The sequence below is a fragment of the Cololabis saira genome, chromosome 12 (assembly GCF_033807715.1).
Source record: "Cololabis saira isolate AMF1-May2022 chromosome 12, fColSai1.1, whole genome shotgun sequence".
Classification (NCBI taxonomy): Eukaryota; Metazoa; Chordata; class Actinopteri; order Beloniformes; family Belonidae; genus Cololabis; species Cololabis saira.
In genome coordinates, this window is record NC_084598.1 from 32,854,733 (window position 1) to 32,871,655 (window position 16,923).

Sequence of the window (16,923 nt, forward strand, 5' to 3'; positions counted from 1 at the left end):
AATAAAAAAAAAAGACAAAGATATGACTGCTGTCATAATTGTGTCACAGCTGTGCACATAATCCTGCAGCAAGACCCCCGTCATCATAAATCAACACAGTCGCAGTAAATGAGCTGTCTTCTAATCTGCTCAAGAGTCTCAAAGATCCTTAAAACTAACTTGAATCCTTCGCCACCACATGAAACCGGGCATGAAAGCAAACAGCCACGCTGCATATTCATCACGCTGATACAATTATATCAAGCTATTAACATTTCATTTGCAAAGACGTGTAATTTCCCACGTAGCAGGGTGTTATTTGTGATTCTTGTGGATTTTGCTGCCAGAGTTTGTCCCCCCCTGTAATTTCACTTTAAGGCTGCTTTAAGACTCCAAGTCTGCATATGGAAGTTAATAACTTGGACTCTGACATGACATTAAAGAGATGTGAGAAGCATTTCTAATTGTGATCTTTTTTCATTTTCAAAGCATCAGAATAACAACCTAATCAGGTGCATCACATTAAATCTGGGCAGAAATCCACGGCTGATTCAACCTCTGACAGAACCAAGTATTGTGCAATCGCTAAACTAAACTTTGTTTAACGCTTGCCAGGGGGGCAAATAGATTAATTACAGGAGATTGTGGTTTATGAAGACATACATTTTTTTGTTTAGTTTGCTTTCCTCATGTTTTAGATTGTGGCGGCAACACGACTTGACGAAGGCAACAAGAGGCGAATGATCCCTAAGTATTTTTGTTTAGCTTAGAAAAGTTAAACAATTTTCTTGGGTCCATTAATCAAACTATTACAAACATAAATGAGGATGCCTTCTAGATATAGTTTGTCTATGATCATTTTCTGGTATTCTTGATATATTCCTGGTAAGCAGGACACAGTCTGCCTCTGCACTGCCTTTAGTGAAAATCAAAGCACACATCGGGTTGCTTTTATGTGAAAAACTAAAACTACAAAAACATGTGTCCAAGTACAATTATTACTTGATTTGTGTACAGTTATTATGGCATATTTGGCTGTAAATGATAACCAGAACAACAACTGCATATTAATTCAACAGGTGAAAAAGGCTCACTAAGGGCCACTAAAGCCAACCAGTCCTGAATAACTGGTCGTGTTCTGTGGAGAAAACTCCTGGAAAAATGTTGACATGGGTTATGGGTTAATGATCACAGTGGACGTGTTCCTGGAGAAAAGCGTTTTCATGGTCGTTACCACAAAACTACAACTGTCACTTTTCATTTGCTAAAACATGTTTTATTGTCTCTTGAAATGAGTTGACCCCCTGATGCAAATATATTTCATCTTCAAAGTCTAAAAAGCTTTATTCTGAAGTAAGAAAACAAACAAACACAGATGCTAAAACTTTAAACGTTTCCTCAGGGAGATTTCTTGGAAGCACAGCATCCATAGTTTCCACACTTATGCAGATGACTCACTATTTTATATCACAAAATGGTATTTCCTCCATTTCTGCTTCATTTTTAAATCATTGCCACGGGTCTAGGTGTGTGTCAGTGAGTGTGCATATAACATTTATCTATGTGTGTAATTTGGATGTGTTTTAGTCGTTTAAGCAGAAGAATTGTTTTTAAACTATTTTTGTTGCCTTTGTTTTAATTCTGTAAAACGCTTTGTATTGTAAAGAAATAAAGTTTGACTGGTTGACTGAGTTTCCTGATGACCTGATACCAGTGAACAAACTTTAAAACTGTATTTTAAATGTCTCATTTTTAACAACTCAGCCAGGACAAATGTGACCTCCTTAAGTTTAGGAATAGAAATTTAAAGTAAAACTAAGCCCTCATATTACACCAAGTAATCAATGACTGTTTTTTTTTTTGTTTTATTCAGATGCCACTTGTCAGACCCACTGTCTGTTACAAATGTGCATTTTTTTACCAGCATTAGAAGACGCACTAGTCCATGTTGTTCTTGTGATTTATGGTAGAGAAATATCTCATAATTAAAGTTATTTCCAAACCTAGCAGCATCAATGCTACTAAACCAGCTTGAGAGAACATTTTACTTTCATTTCAAAGCCTCTGCGGCGTTTCCCATTAAAACTGATACTGAGTTTAGAAAACTCTTAATGGTTTTTGCCCACAGGTGTTTTTTATTCTCTGGACCCCCTTTGAACGCTCAGATCTTTTGGTGGCAGGGTTTTAATTATTCCCGCAGTGAGAACAAAAACGGCTGGTGAGGTCTGGTTTTATGGTCCCCGTCTGTGGTGGAACCTGCTCTAAAACCTGACGACGGCTGGGAGAAGACCCCTTTTAAAGACCTGCTTTAAAAGGAAATCCAGCTTTTAAATTCAGCTTTCAACTGAACTTTAGCAGTTTCTGATTTATCTATCATGTACCGGTAATTGTCTATTTTTTGTTCAGACTACTTTCCCCAGAAAATTTCTTTTTTTTCCTCCATTCTCTATTCTACTTATCTATGTTTTATCTTTCTAGTGTTCAGCCTTTGAAATGTACTCATAGTATAAAGGTAGCGTTTCCTCAATTTGGTGTCAGTTCCTGTTAATGTTTTACATCAATAAGGGTGCAGGAGTGTGTTGTTGTGTATCTACGTATAATCACACTGAACAACTAAGAGAATTAAGAAAATGAAAATAACGGAGAGAGAGAGATTCTGGGTATCTCTGGTGTTTATAAGTAAACATGCTTGTTATGTGAATAATGGCGAGGAATTGGAGTTTCATTCAATTCTTTTGCTTTTTTTTTTGTTTTAACCATGTGAAGTATTTTCCGCTGAACACGCTGTATAAACAGTACGAAACAAATCAAGACCGACTGACTGATCGGTTGACCTAGAGTCAGATATACATGTAACTGACAGTATTACTGTATCATACTGTTTTCACAAAAACCAAAAGTAGTGTGTTTAAACTGGATTTATCTATTTATTTAGTTAATTTCTGGTGCACCCAGTAAAACGAGGACCTTAAATAGTTTCCTACGGCCGGTATTAAGGTGATCATCTCCAGGGTTCTGGGGGCTACGACGAGTCTCTTGTGACTGCGGCACATTTATCAACCTTCAAACAAGCAAAGAAACTAAATGACTTAGCGGATTACGCCAAGATTTGTCATCTATTCTGGTTGAACGTACAGTAGCCTCTTGCTCAAAACCAGGAGTGGATAGGTTGCCATGGAAACGTATTCTGAGCAGCTACAGCAGATCCTGCTTCTTGTTCTGCTCACTGGCATCATTAATACATTTAATAAACGATTATTGATCTTCTTTGTGAATATTATCTAATTTTCAAAGCCTGCATCAAAATGTACCGACAAAATGTTATTCATCATTATAATCATCATCTGTGGAATTTATAATTATGAAATATATCTGAGCCCCTCCTCTCTCTGCATCCTCTCTTTCCTGGGCAGGAGGGTCCCCGATCATGAACCAGGTCCTGGTCCAGGTTTCTTCCCTCCTAAAGGGGAGTTTTTTTTGCCACTGTTTGACTGAAGGCTTTTCTCCCAATAGGGGAGTTTTCACCTTTCATTGTTTATGGAATAATTGATCGGGGGTCACGCTCTGGGTGTATGAAGGCTGATGCTATCCATCATTTGACTAATAACCGATTTGCTGATTTCAGCAACATTCATTCATGCTGTGTTTTATTTCACAGTGATGTTTGAATGCTGTCATCCTTAAAAGGGTTTACCGATGGGACACAGTGTTTTGGGACGGGTCGGACTCTGCGTTTCCACAATTTCATTTATGAACAGTAGTGATTCTCCAGAGATGGTGTCTGCTACTTTTGTAGATTACTTTTGTTTTCTTTGGTTTATAAATTAGGATTTGCACAAAGTAATGGGCTTTCTACGTAAATGTTAAAGGAAGATACAAGCGCACCAAAGCTGGGCTTTTGATGGTTTTCTCCATAAATTATGAATGAATTAAAGATAAACAGCATTCCCATTTTTATGATGTCACCAATTATTAATGACCTTAAATAAAATCCATTGATGGCGGTGATTAAGACAGTTTCTATCTTAATATCCTCAAAGATGTTCAGCCAGTCAGAGATTCAGGAAAGTGAAAACACACGTTCCCTCAGCAGAGTGTTTCTGATATTTTTGTCAGGTCCTTTGTTCCTGATGACGGGGCGTCTTTACATCCCGTTAGAGATGCATGAGATCCCAACAAAAGGCTCTCTTTGCTGCGTCTTTGAACTGCACATCTGGCTGTCACCTGTATGAACGGATCTTAAAAGGCACATTAAAGACACATCATCAAAAAAGATGAAAAGCTGTCTTTCCACGCTCAAGGTTTTATCATTTAGGCATCTTTACTTCTCAAAATGAAATTACAACATAACTGCACTAAACTTGAGCTGGATTTTGCAGACTGAGCTCTGTAAGTGTAGCTTTTAGGACAAGGACGCCAAGATGATTTAAACCTGGTTCAACATTGCTGTCCCGTCCTTGCTTCACATCTGCAGGATGAACCGAGGACGACAAGTCAAGCTTTCTCAGACATCCTGGATTTCTTTATTCTACTTTTGTGCAACATCCATTACAATGGAACGCGAGTTAACGCGTCTTAGACTTGTATTTTTTCTATTTTATAGAAATATACTATATCCTATTCTATGAAAAAATTCACAACTTTTGAAAAGAACTGTGAACAAAAGATACTACCTGCGAAACAAAATACAAGCTGAATTACAAAGAAGTTGCAAAAGTGCAATAAAAACAGAAAGCAGTGACTTTCAGCTCTCAGAAACACGGTTCCTTCACAATAAACTTAAAATAAAATTATTTTGAACTTCATGGAAGCAACACATCTCAAAAAAGTTATGAATGGATGATATTCACTACCGTCTACCCCCCCCAAAGACATGTAACAGATGCACGGATGCAGCTTGACCTTGTTCTACTGAAGGATGCAAAGCCCCGTGGATGAGAGCAGAAGTTCTGCTAAAACCCGTTAATGTTTCCTTCCAACAGTGCAGGACGTCATGGCTGGGAACTAATGTGTGAATGTACCACCAGAAGCAGAGAGCTGATAACAAGCTGGACGGCCCCTCCTCTCTCTAGTCCGGAGAATCCAGCCATGGTTTTCATAGAGAAGTTAAACTTTCCCTCGTTCTGACCGCAGGACAGTTTTCCACATCAGTCCGTTTTTAACGAGCTTTGAGGAAATGAAGATGATGGCTTTTTTTTTTCTGGATCACACATGTGGCTTTTTCTTTGCATAACAGAGTTTCAACCCACGTATGTGGGTCGTCCTCAGACAGCGGTGTACTGTAGTGCCCCTGAGAGGAAACGCAGTGATTTCATCCCTGTTTTTAAAGCAGTACCACATGAGAGCCCAAAGATCCTCGGCCTAGTTCTGATGCACAGAGATTTCTCCCGAGTCTCTGAATCTGTTGGTGACATTTCAGACTGTGTTCTCCTCAGGACCAGCGTCCCACTCGTCTCAGACGCTCCAACACACTCACAACTGGAATGCATCACCATCAGCTGTCAGTGGTCCACTAACTTGAGCTGGGCCACATCTAAAACACGCACACGCATGTAGACGATGAGCTATTCAAATCTTTTACAATGTTATGTAGAGTATTATTTTAAAGTTGTTTCACAAATTGTGAACACAGTCTGGTAATCCTCTGTCCATCTGTACGTCTGAGAGACTCTTTCTCTCTTTAAAAAAAAAAAAAAAAAGAAAATCCTAATTGTGCCACAAAACTTTTGACAGTTTTGCTTATCATCAAGGTGTTTCTTATGTTTTATAAGCCTTATGTTGCTCATGTCCTAACTTTTTTGAGACATGTTGCTGCTATTAAATTCAATGCCCTAAAATGATAACATTTTTGACTTCCAACTTGTGATATGTGATCAAATATCAGTTTATGTGATCTGAATATTCATGCATTTGCTGTTTATTTACATTTGACATATTCCAGCTTCTTTGACATCCTCTGGATAGTGGTGTGAAACTGCCATCAGGCCGATAAAAAAAAGAGTTCTCACTAGGGATGTTAACAATGAATCGATTTTAGAATAATTGTCGATAAAAAATTACTAGATTAAATGAATCAATTAACAGTTCATCGCCGTTTTATCATTGGGCTGTGTTTTCCGTGAATGTAATGCTGATTTAATGTCTCTGCGCGCTACACAGCCAAGAAAGCGAGCCGAAAACACGGCTAGCCACAAAAAAAGTAGCTCTGACAACAGATTGTTGGACTTCCTTAACAACAGAAAGCTACATCACAATAACATGCCACAACATACAAGTTAAAAACAGTGATATTTTCTTTTAAAATAGAGGCATTGTCTTTCAAAACAGACATATTCTTTTAAAAACACATTTTCTTTAAACTTTTTCACAGTTATATAGGCTAGCCCTACTAATTTTCTTTTACTGTGTTGACTAAGGAATATAATATGCCTTGTTTATTCTGTATGTCAGCATCATTTTTGTTAGGCCTTATTGAGGGAATCTCAGATTTGAAAGAAAAACGCTGCTTATCAGTTAACCGTTAAGTGATTGATAAGGTCATCAATTAATCAATTAATGATTTGATAATTAGCATCCCTAGTTCTCACTAATCGCAGATTGAAATGAATTAGGTGCATTTTAAGAAGCTGCATGTATGCATGTAGCCGATGGTTATTTTAAAATGTAAGATCCAACCGCCGGCCAGAATAAACAGGGCAGGGAAGGAAATGCTTTGGTTCTTTGCTCCACACTTAGTCCCCGTGTGAGCACCAGTCCGGGTCTGCTGAGACGGACCGGAGCGTCCTGACAGTGTGGTGCGAGCAGCTCATGTGTGTGTGCGAGCTCGCCGTTTAACTCGGTCACATCAGACCACTAATTGCCAAGCAGTAGACTAAAGGGCCCGGCATTGTCTGCGGACACAAGACGTGACATCATCCCGCATCACTTCTGGGAAAAGCGCTCTCCTCGCTGCGTTTTGTGAAACTAGTTTGCGTAACATCTTCCGTCGATCCCGGGAGAGCGACTCCAGATTCTGCTAACTTGCCATCGGAGAGCACAAACTGTTTTCCAGCTCGACTCCAAACTGTCACAAACATGATTCATTTCACGCTAAACATGCTGCTCTTAGATTAATGCGGTTCAAAATAGCACAATGTATAGTTGATAATCACTTTACAATTATATTTACTGAAAACGATCCCTTTATTAGGCTTAATCTTAATCTTTGGGTCAAACACAGGAGGCCGGTAGAAGGGTTACCCAAATGTTTACACATGGTTTAGGTCCCGCTAATCCTCCCCTAAAGCCTCAGGCGACTCGCCCACGACCTTCAGGGACGCCGCGACGTGCACGCAGACAACCTGTCTCGCAGCGCCGCACAAAGCCCCGACACTGGAAGCCCACCTGGATGAGTCTGTACACGACAATCTATCAGGCCTTGACTGAGAGCAGCAAGACACGGGCAGGCCTTCGCTGACCTCGCCCAGACAAACAGCAATCACTCACTTACAAGCCCTGGAAAGAGAAAAAAAAAAGAGAAACAAAGGAAAAAAAAAAATGGCAACCATCTCACGGGTAAACGGCAAAACTTTTGGACCTTTAACCCCTCCCCGCCCCTCCCCCCCCCCCGAACCGCGCTCTTCCGCCGTCACGACTGCAGCCAGATAAGCTATGCACAGGAGGCGCGCACAAAGGAACTATTGATGAAACTTATGGAAATAACCCGGTCTAATTATGGTGCTTTTGTCCTAAGTCACACAAACTACCACGTTATCGGAGCGCCCAAGATCCAACGGGCTCGAAATCCAGAAGATCTCATAATCAGCACCTTCTCACAGACAATGGCTACGTGTATGCAGTGGGATTCCTACAAAAGAAGAGCTCATTTAGCATTTTTGGCGTGTCACACGAATACGTGACGAGTTAAAACCCCTGGATCACAGATTCACCAAAGTTTAGGTTTAGTATAACCCATAATATAAAGGAGAAGCAGTGAAGCTGCTCGTCAGAAGACGGGCCGCTGTTGTCTAAAACTGAGTTTAGTTTGACTTACAACACCTAGAAAGCATCTACCTCTCATTTATGTTTTTTTATGTTTTGTATGTATTTTGTTCTATGTAAATGGTTTGTTTTTGTATGGACCACGAGTCTGCAATGAAACTTCTACTACTAAAGTTCTTTTGTATACTCTATTTGATAAAAACAATCGTTTGTAATGTTTTAAGAGTAAATTAAGAGAGTTAGGAGTAAATAATTCACATTAAAGTCATAACTGAACTGATTCTCCTCCCCTTTCCCGTGTAATTCAATATTTTCTGTAAATCAACATCCTGATAAGCTGTGTTCCTCCACATCGTGAAGATAAACGGACTATTAAAGGGCAATAAACTCTGCAGGAGAAGTGGTCATGGCCATCGTGACGTCACACTCGCTTTGGCTGAACGTGCGTTATTTTGGTGCACTCGAGGCCCGAGGAGACATCGGACAAATACAAGTAACGGGAAGTCTACCAGAAACCTGACTGGGCAAAAGGATGCTGTTGTTTTTCAGGACTGATGTATATTTAATATATATATGTATATTTAATCATCAAATGATTTAAAAAAAGGACCACTAGCACATTAATGACAAGGGGTGAATGTAACTAACTGAGTCAGTGTTTAACAGGAGACAAGAGACACAAGCGTTTCTGATTGTGAGAAGTATTACATTTGTATTTTTATTTATGTTTTTATGTTTAATTAATATTCCTGAGTTAAAAACTAGAGAAGAATATGTGTTTGCAGCAAAATGATAACTGACGATATGGAGCTACGGCCAGATGGTTGAGATGATCAATGAAGGTGGTTTTAACCATGTACTGTTTGTACAGGCATCTCTGTCTCATTGCTGTCCTTATAAGTCAACCATCAAACTTCTGTCAATACACACACAAGGAGGAGAATTGGTTGCTTCCAGTTCCCATGTCAGATGCAGAATCCATGAACTCTCCTCCTTTAGTGTCTATTGACAATAGTTTGCATGACAATCCGTAGCTGGCTGGATGGAGATCGCTGCACAAACAGTCCTAACTCCCATCGCTACGGTCCCTGACGAAGGTTCACGCTGCTTACGACCTGATAACAGACCTCGGGTTGTTTTAACTGCAGAATGCTCCTTTAAAAACCCGTCTTAGATCCACGCCGTTGTACCGGCTGTTTCTTTATAGCCACAAACATGTAGTGTGACTGCAAACATCATGGGTCATCCATGCAAACACCAGGGCAGGTCCTGCATCCTCCCTCCAATGAAAACAATCTGAGCCTCAAGAGCATCTTTTAAAGGATTACTTATTGCTGATTGCCATTAGCCCATAGGAAACTTTGTTTTAATAAATAATTTTTACATTTTTTAACCTTTTTTTTGGTTTATTGTTGTTGTTGTCCCATGCTGTCCTATGTTACTGACGTTTGTTTGCACTGACAATTCTCAGGAAAAACGTTATCTCATTGCACTGTGTACTGTGTATATGGCTGGAATGACAATAAACCCCTCTCAAATCTTTAATCTTGCATCTTCATCTTAAACAACCAAATAAAAACCCAATAACTGCAGCTACATGTACATGCTTTAGATCTCCTACTAATCACAGCTCCTGCAGCACATCAGTTGCTCGAGAAACTGCACCTTAGTGGCTGAGCAACATTCAAAGACGGCGTCCCGTTTCCCGGCGTCTGCGGTGGTTCCGTGTTTGTTTTTCTGGTCTAGATCTTTTTTTAAAAGTACGGTTCCGCTGTTCTCAAACTGTCAGTCAGAAGACTCTGATTCCAAACCTAATCCTTTGCCACGGAGGCTCCAAAAAGCCTGACCTACTTTCCGTCAAATTGCTGATGCATCTCTTGGATGCATCTGCAACTGTTTTCTGAGACCACGTCCCACTTTCCCCCCGTGGAGGCGGCAGCAGAGCCAGCTCCCCAGCCCTACCCCACTCCGGGGTTTTTATTATCTGGACAGGTATGGACAAGTCATACGCTGTTTTGAAATGTGATCGGGTAAAAGTGGAACACGCCTAACCAAGAATGACCATGTAGAGCTGATTCCTCTTCAGCCGAGGGCCAAACTGATCAGATATTTCAAACTAAATACCAGCAGCCGCATTATGATTAGAGTAATGATTTGATAGGGAACTAAATGGCTTAGAAGGCACTTTTTTTCTTTTTTTTAAAGAAAAGGGAGCTGATGCTGTTTAACATGAGGGCAACACCTGGTTTGAGGGTTGTTGTTTTTGTGTTTTGCTTCTCTGCCATAGTGGAGAAAAAGATGTTTTAGTGAAGGAGCATTCTTCTGGTAATCTTGCATGAGTAAAAAATGTGAAACACAGTGCATACGTTGCCTGAGCCGCGATGTGAACTAACCCGGGGGCTACGGCGCTAGACAGGTGTGCGGGTTAATGCTCTGCACATACACCTCCGGCTCAAATGTCTTTGAGTCTTCAAAGTTCTGTTTTCTCACCTCATGCTTGCGCAAAAAAAGATAAAAGAAGCATATTAACTAATAAATAACCAGGTAGGTGCACGTCTGTCTACAAGGTGTCAAAGTTTATGCTCTCAAGGAGGTAAAAGCTACTTGTTTGAGAATATAAACACCGAAGCCTCATTACTAAGTCCCAGGTTTGTAATTCTGTAGGTGGCCGGTTTTACAGTCCAGGTTTGGAGACAAGTTCATGTCCAGCTACCGCGGGGGAGACCCCTCGGACACACACCGACACTCTTCCACATTCCCCAGATGACTCAGCATGCTCATTCCTCTGAAATTGACCGCTAAGCTGAAGAAGGAGACAAACACAGAAACTTCTCTGCAAGCAGGCGGGAGCCAGGGCTGCTATTACGGGCTATTAAAGCCGCTTCCACGCAGACCACCAGCCCCAAGAGGAGATAAGAAAGTGACAGAGCTTCTTTAAAAAGGACAACGCCGCTCATACGTGATTGGCAGGTTGTTTTGAGTCAACGACTCCGTGATGATTTGATCTCAGATTTGAGGGAAATGGGACCAGATTGGGATTTGTCTCCAAGGTGGGTAGAGGGAAGGGACGTGTGGTGTCCCAGGTCTCCTGCCCACAGGGTGCACATGAATCAGACAGTCTGAGTGGCAGGTGATGGGGCAGGTGCTCTGCAGACAGACGTGGAGTCGTGGGGGAAGCAGGAAGTGCGGGGGAAGAGGGAGGACCTCTGCAGCAAGACCAGTTATGAATTCGATCTACAGTTGTGGCTTACAGGCTGGAAATTCAATCTCAGTTTGAGGAAGACGGAACAACCGTCCTCACCTAAATGAGTCTTTAGAAAACAAAAACAAAAGTCACAAGACGTTTGCTGTCGCAGGGGGGAAACCCCACCTTTCATGGACGGCAGTAAAATGGTTCAAGGTCCCGATTTATATGCTGGTACGCGTTTTCCCAACATGCACACTGTTGGTTTGAGTCCGTAGTAAATCAGATAAGATAGACACTCGCTTCTTTATTGTGCTCTAAGTCAAAATATGTACCACCAGACACATGACGATGTTCTGAGTCATCGGGCCAGCAGACAGACGCGCGAGGCCTCACCTCAGCTCACCTTCTGACTGAGGGCATTCACAAGATGTTGGAAGTAAGTGCGAAGCTTGGGATGTGCACCGCAACGACCACAACGGAAAAGAAAAGGAGAACAGCTTGCACAATGCAGACACGTATGAGGCCAGTAAAGCAGTAATGAGAAGTGCACAAATACAAATCTGGAAACAACCAGCGGCTCTCTTCATGACTCTGCACCACGCAGAGAAAGCATCGGAGTCTTATGCTAAAACATCCCACAAGGGAAAACCGAGTCGCTCACGGCGCCAAGTTTCAGCCATGTACAGTTTTTAACAACCCCTCATCTAACATATTCCAGACATGCACTTACCTGCCCCGCTCTGCAACAGCTCATTGCTGCACTGTAACCATCACATTTAAGGCTCAGTGCCTAGGGAGCTGCTGGAAACATTACTGATGCAGGAACCAGCTTCTTCAAAGAGAATACATGAGTGGAGAAGCTAATAATCCTACAGGCGTGATACATGCATCCACTTTGAGCAGGTTAGTTGCTCCTCTGCAGTCTCTCTCTCCATGTTGAAAATCATCAAATTCAACATTTGAATCCTACCTTACATGCATGAAAGACACCACTTTATGCAGAAACTACTGTCTTTTTGTCCAGAGTAAAATACGTTGTCAGATAAATGTAATGCACCTGAGAAGCTGCACAACTATTCTCTCTCAAACAGCAGCCAGAAGTCTTGTCTAAACAGCAGCGCTCAACTGTCACTCCCCGCGACAAAACCCTCCGACCGAACGTGCTCGCAAGACGGTGGAATGTGCATGTAGATTTAATTGCATAATTTGTTATCTGAGAGTTATTGTTGCTGTTTGTTCAGCGCCGTACCTCGCTGGCGTTCACAGCCTAGTGTGTGTGCTGGACGGAGGCCAGCAGCAGTGTGTGAATCCAGGCCATCCCAGGGTCAGGCTCAGCCGCTCCGTTATCCATTGCTGCCTTGTGTTCCTCCCGGCTTCTCTCCTCCTCTGCCCTCTCTCAACTTTCCTTTCTTTCCTCCTTCTTCTTCTTTTTTTTTAAAGCAAAAAACACAGGACGGACTTTTAAATACGGAGTTCCCCCCCGCGGGGTCCTTGTCCTCTTTGTCCCTCTTGGTCTTTTCCTCAGGGGAAAAAAAAACAAAAACAGGTTGAAAGCAGCCACCACTTGCTGCTCTCAGAGCTACTTACAATGCAGATCCCCTCTCTAAGCTCCTCTCCTCTCCCTTCTTTTCCCTCCCTCTCCCTCTCCCTCGCTCTCTCTTTCTCTGCTACTGTTAGGGAAGTGCTCTCTTATTCTCCCTCACTCTCCTCCCCTTCTCTTGCCCTCCCTCTAATAGTTATTTAGCGTCTCATTTCAGCACCTGCCTTGTCACAGAAAGCGAGAGAAGGACAAGAGAGCGACAGGATAAGTGCGTGCAAGTAAAACATGGCTGTTTGTTTTTAGTTTAGTAAATGTGCATTTACCAACAGCACAGATCAAAAATGCATTTGCAACATGTGATGCTGTGCGTGTGTGTGTGTGTGTGTGTGTGTGCGTGTGCGTGTGTGTGTGCGTGTGTGCACGCTCCCAGGTTTCCTACACGGTTTCAACAACTGCGAGGTGGTGATGGAAAGACGCTGCCAAGACTTGCTCGCCTCTCACCTCCTCCATGCTCCCTGCATGCCGGTGCATCGCGGGCTAATAAAACACGAGGAGAACGGGGGTCGGCTGACTCAGGGTGCCAGCTGGCTCCAACGCGGAGGACGTCCCTGTTTTGTAATCTTACAGGAGCAAACTTTAGATGTGAAGACTCGCCTTCATTACTTTAGTATGAAACAGTGGTTTTAAATAAGCAGAAAGTGTTTAAATGAACACACAGACCCTATTTCCTTTTGTTTTTAAGTGGGGATGCTGAGTAAAATGCAAATATAAACACAATGCACTCATTTGCTAATCTTATAAACTTATAAAATATATGAAATGTTGAGAGTGAGGACATGTACCATCCCGAGGATAAAAACGATTGGTAGGCCGCGCTCCGGTTAAAGATGCAGCGTTCTCTTTAGTGTTGTTTTGACCCGATGTTCTCTTTCCAGATGTGTCTCCATACCTTGACAGATGCAGGCCTTTGAACTGCGAGCGGATGACAAACCAGATGGTCCCTCTCCTCTTTCGTTAGGAGGAAGTTGCTTCACGGTTTCCAAATAGAACTTCAATGCTCACTTCATCTGAGAGCGGGACAAAGGTCCACTTTAAACGGTCTGTGGTCCGACTCCCGGACTCGCGTGGGTTCTCTCCACGTACTTCCTCCCACAGTCCAAAAATATGCATGTTCAGTTGTTACTTTACATAAAAGTGTCTGCTAAATGGAGTGTAAGATGAGCTTTGGCCAGAGAAGATAGTGGCAACGGTTTCTTCTTTAGAGACTTTAACCTGCATTTGTGATCGCTCAGCGCTGGTCTCAGACGGTAACCTCCCAAAGTTCCCAGAGTCCAGGCAGTGATTATTCCCTTACAGAATCATGCCTGCTTTATTGCAACGCCACCTACTGGCCAAAAGATCACAGCCATACAATGCTGACTGTTGACCGTGTCCTGTGTGCACAGAGATTTCTCCATATTCTCTGAATCCTTTGAGGGCATTATGTTCTGCAAATGCTGAGGTCTGCAGTCTTTACATCTTTAATGGCAGGAATGTTATTCTGAAATTATTGCATAACTTTTAGATTAATTTACTTCAAGTTGTTTTTTTTATGCACAATCATTTTAGTATAATTGAAAATCATTTAATTCTGGTTTTATTCCCATTTTGTGCAGGATTTTTACATCTTAAGATTTGGGGCTGTAATTAAGTGCAGCTCTGCAGCGATAACCCAAAGAAAGCTCTTAAATATCAGGGTAGAGGAGGTTTTTGAGTTTTTCAACACTGTTGGGTGAACCCCAGTCACGTGCCATGCTTCCACGTTATTTTTTCTACCTCCGGGCTGCTCTGGAAGGTTTGTCTGCAGCTCATGCATGCGAGCGTCTTCCTCCTCGCTCAGCCAGTCGACGAACGAAGCAGCCGGTGTCCAAAGTGCATACCTGTGCTCACTGACATGTACTAACTCACTCTTCCTGCAGGCCATGGCACAGGAACGCTCAGCAATCATAACAATTCAGAGATGAACCCGGCCAAGAGAAAGAGGGGGGTGGATGAGGAGGATGAGGAGGAAGAGAGCAAATCAAGAAAAGGCAAGGATGGCAAAAATGAAATAAGAGGGAGACTGAGGGAGGATAGAGCAGTGAAGACGAGGGTGAAGACACAGTGAGGGGGGGAGAGGGGGAGGAGACCAGATAAGATCAAATAAAAGTCAGGAGTAGCCAGAGGCGACTGCATCGTGGATAATATGAGAGGAGGAGGGAGAGGAAAAGAGAAATCATTAATGAACACCTGTCGGTTTTTGACTCCCTAATAAATCAGGGCCTTATTTTTCTTCATTTTTGATCCGCCTCCGTCGAGCTATCAGGAGAGAAAGAAACCAGAGACGCCTCATGGAGTGGGAATGATTAACGTTAACGTCCCTGCAGCACAGTAAGTACAGTATTGGGCCTGTTATGTAAGCGCTGCAGAACCCCACGCTGAGGACCACTTTGCATTCACGAAACTAGATTTATTCTTGTGAAAAAAATGCAAAATGCAAAACAGCTCACACATAAAATATCTCTCACGAACGTACTTTTTCCACTTGTGTTTGGTGTTTCTGTGTTTTTGTTTTGTGCGTTGGAAGAACTTCATACAAATAACTGTGCAGGTTATTGGAGTACAAAAGACTGGCATGCTGAGCCTTGCTGAGTAAAATCAGAACAAGTCATCTATGTGATTCTAATACAGTCAACCTAAAAAATGAACAAGATGATAAAAGATACGGTTGTTGTCCTACAGTGTCAACCAGCGATAAGAGGAGGAAGACTTTGACCTCAAGTTAGCAGTCACCATAAACATCACTGATCTATCTCAGATGTTTACCGTCTCTGGAGGAGATGACGCTACAAACTTACGTGGACTCAGATTTTTCATGTCAGCCTTAGGGATGGGCGGTATGGACTAAAAAATTTATCACGATAATTTCTGGCATTTATCCCGATAACGATTAAAATGACCATAGAAAAAATACCAATTCAACTCCCCTTTTTTAACTAAAAATCTATCACCTCATTAAGTCTGGAGCCCCAAAACACTGCTCTAAAAGAATATTAAATACTCCTAAACTACACCAATTAAATTAAATTAACACCTCATCAACGGGAATTTTTCTTTCTTTCAGGCTCATATCCATCCATCCTTCCTTCCTTCCTTCCTTCCTTCCTTCCTTCCTTCCTTCCTTCCTTCCTTCCTTCCTTCCTTCCTTCCTTCCTTCCTTCCTTCCTTCCTTCCTTCCTTCCTTCCTTCCTTCCTTCCTTCCTTCCTTCCTTCCTTCCTTCCTTCCTTCCTTCTTTCCTTCCTTCCTTCCTTCCTTCCTTCCTTCCTTCCTTCCTTCCTTCCTCCTGATCTCTCCTTCCTTCCTTCTTTCCTTGTTTTCTCCCTTCCTTCCTTCTTTCCTTGTTTCTTTCCTTCCTTCCTTCCTTCCTTCCTTCCTTCCTTCCTTCCTTCCTTCCTTCCTTCCTTCCTTCCTTGTTTTCTCCTTCCCTTCCTTCCTTCCTTGTTTTCTCCCTTCCTTCCTTCCTTCCTTCCTTCCTTGTTTTCTCCCTTCCTTCCTTCTTTCCTTGTTTTCTCCCTTCCTTCCTTCCTTCCTTCCTTCCTTCCTTCCTTCCTTCCTTCCTTCCTTCCTTCCTTCCTTCCTTCCTTCCTTCCTCCTGATCTCTCCTTCCTTCTTCCCTTCCTCTTTTCTCCCTTCCTTCCTTGTTTTCTCCCTTCCTTCCTTCTTTCCTTGTTTTCTCCCTTCCTTCCTTCTTTCCCTGTTTTCTCCCTTCCTTCCTTCTTTCCTTGTTTTCTCCCTTCCTTCCTTCTTTCCCTGTTTTCTCCCTTCCTTCCTTCTTTCCTTGTTTCTTTCCTTCCTTCCTTCCTTGTTTTCTCCCTTCCTTCCTTCCTTCCTTCCTTCCTTCCTTCCTTCCTTCCTCCTGATCTCTCCTTCCTTCTTCCCTTCCTCTTTTCTCCCTTCCTTCCTTCTTTCCTTGTTTTCTCCCTTCCTTCCTTCTTTCCTTGTTTTTCTCCCTTCCTTCCTTCCTTCCTTCCTTCCTTCCTTCCTTCCTTCCTTCCTTCCTTCCTTCCTTCCTTCCTTCCTTCCTTCCTTCCTTCCTTCCTTCCTTCCTTGTTTTCTCCTTCCCTTCCTTCCTTCCTTGTTTTCTCCCTTCCTTCCTTCCTTCCTTGTTTTCTCCCTTCCTTCCTTCTTTCCTTGTTTTCTCCCTTCCTTCCTTCTTTC

At 42.3% G+C, this 16,923-nt stretch overlaps 1 protein-coding gene across 1 annotated transcript in view; it reads right to left on the reverse strand.

Annotated features, from left to right (window-relative positions):
- Positions 1–12,759, reverse strand: part of arhgef19 (Rho guanine nucleotide exchange factor (GEF) 19) — a 31,691-nt gene extending 18,932 nt beyond the window's left edge. Inside the window, exon 1 of the mRNA XM_061736655.1 lies at positions 12,396–12,759. The gene's annotated coding sequence lies outside the window, so the exon portion shown is untranslated. The remainder of the gene's footprint in view (positions 1–12,395) is intronic.
- Positions 12,760–16,923: the final 4,164 nt, after the last annotated feature.